Source organism: Mobula hypostoma, chromosome 6 (assembly GCF_963921235.1).
Source record: "Mobula hypostoma chromosome 6, sMobHyp1.1, whole genome shotgun sequence".
NCBI lineage: Eukaryota > Metazoa > Chordata > Chondrichthyes > Myliobatiformes > Myliobatidae > Mobula > Mobula hypostoma.
In genome coordinates, this window is record NC_086102.1 from 74,687,495 (window position 1) to 74,694,129 (window position 6,635).

General features: G+C 42.7%; 1 long non-coding RNA gene across 1 annotated transcript; it reads left to right on the top strand.

Annotated features, from left to right (window-relative positions):
- The first annotated feature begins 3,686 nt into the window (after window positions 1–3,686).
- LOC134347571 (uncharacterized) lies at window positions 3,687–5,449 on the top strand. Its single transcript, XR_010018197.1, has 3 exons — window positions 3,687–3,842; window positions 4,410–4,550; window positions 4,959–5,449. It is a non-coding gene; the product is annotated as an uncharacterized LOC134347571 (long non-coding RNA).
- Window positions 5,450–6,635: the final 1,186 nt, after the last annotated feature.

The following is a 6,635-nucleotide window of genomic DNA, read 5'->3' on the forward strand; positions in this document are numbered from 1 at the left end:
CACCCTCCCCAACGTCAGCACATCCTTTCTTAAATAAGGAGACCAAAACTGCCCACAGTACTCTAAGTGAGGTCTCACCAGCGCCTTATAGAGCCTCAACATCACATCCTTGCTCCTATACTCTATTCCTCTAGAAATGAATGCCAACATTGCATTCGCTTTCTTCACCACCGACTCAACCTGGAGGTTAACCTTAAGGGTATCCTGTACGAGGACCCCCAAGTCCCATTGTATCTCAGAACTTTGAATTCTCTCCCCATTTAAATAATAGTCTGCCCGTCTATTTCTTCTGCCAATGTGCACAACTATACACTTTCCAACATCGTATTTCATTTGCCACTTCTTTGCCCATTCTTCCAATCTATCCAAGTCTCTCTGCAGACTCTCTGTTTCCTCAGCACTACCGGCCCCTCCACCTATCTTCGTATCATAGAAACATAGAAAATAGGTGCAGGAGTAGGCCATTCAGCCCTTCGAGCCTGCACTGCCATTCAGTATGATCATGGCTGATCATCCAACTCAGAACCCTATACCTGCCTTCTCTCGATACCCCCTGATCAACAGCAAACTTAGCCACATAGCCATCTATTCCATAATCCAAATCGTTGATGTACAATGTAAAAAGAAGCGGCCCCAACACGGACCCCTGTGGAACACCACTGGTAACCGGCAGCCAACCAGAATAGGATCCCTTTATCCCCATTCTGTTTCCTGCCAATCAGCCAACACTCTATCCACGTATGTAACTTTCTCGTAATTTCATGGGTTCTTATCTTGTTAAGTAGCCTCATGTGTGGCACCTTGTCAAAGGCCTTCTGAAAATCCAAATATACAACATCCACTGCATCTCCCTTGTCTAGCCTACTTGTAATTTCCTCAAAAAATTGTAATAGGTTTGTCAGGCAGGATTTTCCTTTAAGGAATCCATGTTGAGTTCTGCCGATCTTGTCATATGCCTCCAGGTACTCTGTAACCTCATCCTTGACAATCGACTCCAACAACTTCCCAACCACCGATGTCAAGCTAATAGGTCTATAATTTCCTTTTTTCTTCCTTGCCCCCTTCTTAAATAGCAGAGTGACATTTGCAATCTTCTAGTCCTCCGGAACCCATGCCAGAATCTATCGACTTTTGAAAGATCATCGCTAATGCTTCCGCAATCTCCACAGCTACTTCCTTCAGAACACAAGGGTGCATTCCATCTGGTCCGGGAGATTTATCTACCTTTAGACTATCCAGATTCCTGAGTACTTTCTCTATCGTTATTGTGACTGCGCACACTTCTCTTCCCTGCCACCCTTGAGTGTCCGGTATACTGCTGATGTCTTCCTCAGTGAAGACTGATGCAAAATACTCGTTCAGTTCTTCCGTCATCTCCTTATCTCCCATTACAATTTCTCCAGCATCACTTTCTATCAGTCCTATATCTACTCTCACCTGTCTTTTACTCTTTATATACTTGAAAAAGCTTTTAGGATCCTCTTTGATATTATTTGCTAGCTTCCTTTCATTGTCCATCTTTTCCCTCTTAATGACCTTCTTAGTTTCCTTTTGTAAGCTTTTAAAAACTTCCCAATCCTCTGTCTTCCCACTAATTTTTGCTTCCTTGTATGCCCTCTCCTTTGCTTTAACTTTGGCTTTGACTTCTCTTGTCAGCCACGGTTGCATCCTTTTTCCATTTGAAAATTTCTTCTTTTTTGGAATATCCCTGCCTTGCACCTTCCTCACTTCTCACATAAACTCCAGCCACTGCTGCTCTTCCCGCCAGTGTCCCTATCCAGTCAACTTTGGCCAGTTCCTCTCTCACGCCACCATAATTTCCTTTACTCCACTGAAATACCGACACATCAGATTTCGGCTTCTCTTTTTCAAATTTCACAGTGAACTCAATCATGTTATGATCACTGCCTGCTAAGGGTTTCTTCACCCCAATCTCTCTAACCACCTCCGGTTAATTACACAATACCCAATCCAGTACAGCCGATCCCCTAGTGGGCTCAACAACAAGCTGTTCTAAAAAGCCATCTTGCAGACATTCTACAAATTCTCTCTCTTGAGATCCAGTGCCGACCTGATTTTCCCAATCCACTCGCATGTTAAAATCTCCCACAATTATCATAACACTGCCCTTCTGACAAGCCTTTTCTATTTCCTGTTGTAATTTGTAGTCCACATCCCTGCAGCTGTTTGGAGGCCTATAAATAACTGCCATCAGGGTCCTTTTACACCTGCGATTTCTTAGCTCAACCTATAAATTTTCTGCACCTTCTGATCCCATATCACCTCTTTCTAATGATTTAACATCATTTCTTACCAATAAAGCCACGCCTCCCCCTCTGCCTACTTTCCTATCCTTCCAATACACCGTGTATCCTTGGTTGTTCAGCTCCCAGGGACATGCATCTTTTAGCCACGTCTCAGTGATGGCCACAATATCATACCTGCCAATATGTAGCTGTACAACAAGATCATCCACCTTGTTCCTTATGCTGCGTGCATATAACACCTTAAGACCAGTATTAGGTACTTTTCGCTTTGATTTCACTGCAACTTCCCTTACTCCTCGTTGTATCAAAGGTTAGGATCTAATTCATTGAAATTTTGCAAAACCAGAATAGGGCTGCAAAGAGTTATCCTCCTACCTTAACCAAACCTGATGAGCTCCAGCAGCCCTTTGCTTCACAAAATTCTGGCTCCTGGTTCATCCTTGTGAGCATGCTTAAAATTAATCATGTTGCACAGTAGAAGTGTCTTTAAAACAGGTCTGTTCACAAAACATTGTGGTGTGGGGTGAAGTCATTGCCTTTATTTGCAAACATCCCACCTCATTACTGGGTTCTAGCTTCATCTTAAAGCAAAGCTATCTTTTGCCTTTGCGAAATTTAATTTGCGACGGCGAAGCAATGTGGAGCACCAGGGGAAGCCCATGTCATTTCAGGGAGCATTTGCAAAGTTTTCGCAGGCGATACCAGAAGTCAGGTTCACTGAAGGTCATTGGAGTAGTGAAATTAAATGCTGGTTCGTACTGTAGCTTTTTACACACAAAACAGGCAAGTATGCACTCAGATTCAGGGAACGTTAGATAGTAGTCACATTTTGTCTTCTGTGGCTATTAATGCACACTTTTCTTCCCAAGTACCCAGAACCCTGAGATCCAAACACATTAGGCTTTGTCTATTGCTGGGCCCCCACAGGAAATCAAACTTGGGTCTGTATTTATATAGAGCCATTCCAGTCCCCTTCTGGACACTCTTGACCTACTGAAGCTCCCTTTAAGTGTGCTCTGTTGAGGCAGGCAGCCTATTTACACATTCATGCACAATATTATTTCATAAGTATTTCTTTAGAATAACTTTTCTTATTACATCTGCTCCTCTACTTTTCTGACCCTCTGTTTTACGTAGTCTGATGACACCATGTCTCCTTAAGGGTGCCATGACATACGTTGGGACTGCAAGCCCCACGTTGTTGTTTTAGGTCGCTATGAAAACGAAACTAGACGCTGCGGGATCAGTACAGTGGGGTAAGGCGGGGAGGCTACCCTGTATGGACAATATCCCACTGATTTCGCTTGATGTCGCTATTCGTAAATGTTGCAAGTGTTCGAAGGTGAACGAATCTGCGAGGAAATATAGCCGGCGAGACTCCTCCCACCAGCCCGCCCAGAGTCCTGGCTCCTATGCAATAGCTAATGAAACCCTGTCGGACAAAGGGCGGTGTTGAGGCTGAAGCTGATTTGCATAAACCCCAATATAACAGCGTGGCCTCAAGGCGATAGTCGTCAGTCTTCCGTGGAGAGAGTTACCGGCTTTTTTTTTCCAAAAAGGGAATATTGCCGTTTGGTAAGAGGTTATCAGCAATTTGTCGTTTTTTTTTGTTTGGTTTACTAATTTAACTTGTAGAATATTACTCAGATTTGCAGTTTCATTTTTCACCGGCATGTTCTTTGTCCAGCCAGCTGGCGCGAATGATAGTTTAGCAATTCGCAACGCGTCGGTTCTTTTGCATTGTGTTGCATTTTTGCAGATAGTGTTGGATTCTTTAGCAAGCGGTTTTTTTAAAAAAAATAACTTCAATAGATTTATTTTTATGAAAAAGATGTGGGATAAGGCTTGCGGGTGGGTATTAAAGGGATAAGTAACACGGGAATGAAATATTAAGAAGGGAAAGAGTTGGGCCAACAAAATCTTGTATTGGAGAGTGGTGGTGGTACTTGTAGAGGAAACTGCTTGTATTCCTATCGACAATGAGTGGTGACCGCCTTGCCCACATAGCCGCTGTGACTGCCATCTGAGCCAGGAAGTGGCCGGACGCGTGGGCTTGCAGCGCTGCATACCCGTTAGGAGACGCCGTGCGCCCTCGAACTGCCACAGAACGCCCCTCAGGTTAACGCTTATGTTCTGGTGCAGGTCGCCAGCCCTCCGAGATGGCAGACGAGGAACCCAAGCACACAATCGGTAGCGATCTGCAACAGGAGATCACTGGCTTCAACAAGGAGAAACTCCAACAAATTAAGACGGAGGAAAAGCTGAATTTGCCTGATGCAGCCAGTGAGTGGAACTAATGCAGAACCCCCTTAATGGGAATTTTTTTTCAGGGGTAGTGAGCAATTTTTTTTTTAAAAAAGCATTATATGCATACTTAAGTTTCTTTTGTCATGCCTAGACTTTCACAAGCCTATAGTTAATAAGTGGTTTACTCAGAACAATGAGCACTAACTGAATTTTGGGAGGGCGTTTTGCCGTTAATTTTTAGCTAAATGGGCTTTGGGGGAGGAGCGGATAACATGGACCTTGCCAGACGCGGTGATGTAATGGCATGGCCCTATCATCTAACTTCTCTAATCTCTTTATCACATTGTGGTTGCACCCCCTTCCAAGAATGTTCCTTCCCCTGGATTTTACTGGGTGGGGTGCCCAGGTTGGATGTAAAATTAACCCTTCTCTGCTCTCTTTCAGCAATCGAAGCAGAAAAGAAAGCAGCGAAAGAAGCGTCAGGACAATGAGACGGCTTTCTAATTCGTGCTGTACATTCCACAAGCATTGCCTTCTAGCTATATATCTTTGTAAAAGGAAAAAAAAACCCCTTTTGGATGCGGTGTGATGGGATTAAGTGAAATGGCTGACTCTTTCCCCTTCCCACTTCCCCTTTCATTGTTTCTTCCCCGCCCTCATTTTGTTTCTTCCTGGCCTTGTTTTTTTTAAAAAAAAAACACGAATTGGAACTACTGACCATCTGACTTGGCTTGTCTTCTGATGGCACTAAAGAGCTTGCATGTCAAGAGGAGCCTGGAAAACGACTGCAGGAATCTTAACCAAATGTCTGTGAATGGAGCAAAGCTGCCAAGGGCCTGTGTTCTGTTAAATCGAATGTAGAGTGCCATTTTTGTTAGGTTCCTTGGGTTGCAGAGTAACTGTTTTTGATATGCAAATAAACATTCAAAATTGAATTGAGTTGTGCTTTGTTTTTAATTTATCTTTATGGTTACTTGATGCAGTTAGATGAGTAATGATTGATCAAACTTCCAGTGTTTAATAATGCTGTACCAGAAGTAACTTGATGCTGTGTAAGTAAACATCCTCTAAAGTTAAAGTTGTAAATTCAGATGATTACAGAACTTTGAAGTCAGAAAGCACGTGTTACAAACTAGCCTTCGATTTTCTTTCTTTCTTTCCCCTTCCATGATTGCCTCTGTGGGAGCAGTGAGTCATAAAACAGGTCAAACTGCTGTCATCTGTTGCTTTGGTCAATGCTGTAAAATAGAACTTTATTCTTCCTAGTGCCAAATGGAAGGTGGTAGTAAATGGGTTGATTTAGAATTTTTAATTGGCACTCATTGGTTTATTCAGTTTATTATTTTGTAAGTCTAGTATTTCTAACTAGAGCATTTTATGCAGATGTTACTGATGGAGAAATTAAATAATGTGGCAACTGAATTTAATGCATGCATGATACAGTTCTAAACTGTGACTTAATGACAGAATATTTTCATTTATTTACTGCCTGTAATTCGGCTATCTGAAAGCTCCATGGGGGGTTTTTGATGGTGGTATCTAGTTTATAAATTGTATGCTTTAGGATTAGGCTAAGTAAGTACACCTCTTCCAATCACAGTGGTGTCTTGCCTTAATTCCAACAAGGGCGTGCATTAGTGGGTAGGTGCTCAATGGCGAAAAGGAGTACTCAAAATGGATGGTGGGGATGGCTTCCTTAACCGAAATTGAATTCAGTCTGGTGGCAACCACTTAACTCTCCGGAGTCTGGATATCACACTTCCTGTGAGGATTTAAAAGTGTTTCTGCTTCTCAATTCTGCCTGAGGAAATCTTGGTGATGGATATCATGACAGAAGTCCCTCTTGAAAAGAGTGCATTGTCTACATGAGCTTTGCATACTAGACTGAGAAGAATGCATTTCCCAATGTGAAGACTTGTGTTACCTGTTGCAGTAATCAGCTCCATCTGCAGCAGCAAAGTTCCTATGCTCCTTGTGTGTCCATTTAAAAAGTCTAAAATGGCAGATGTGTGTTACAAGGTGCTCTGAAATTACTACAGTGAGCAGGTAATTGATACCTTTTGGAATTTACTCTAAAGCCCTGCAGGTGCTGTCATGAAAAATATTAAAGGAGGTGATTAA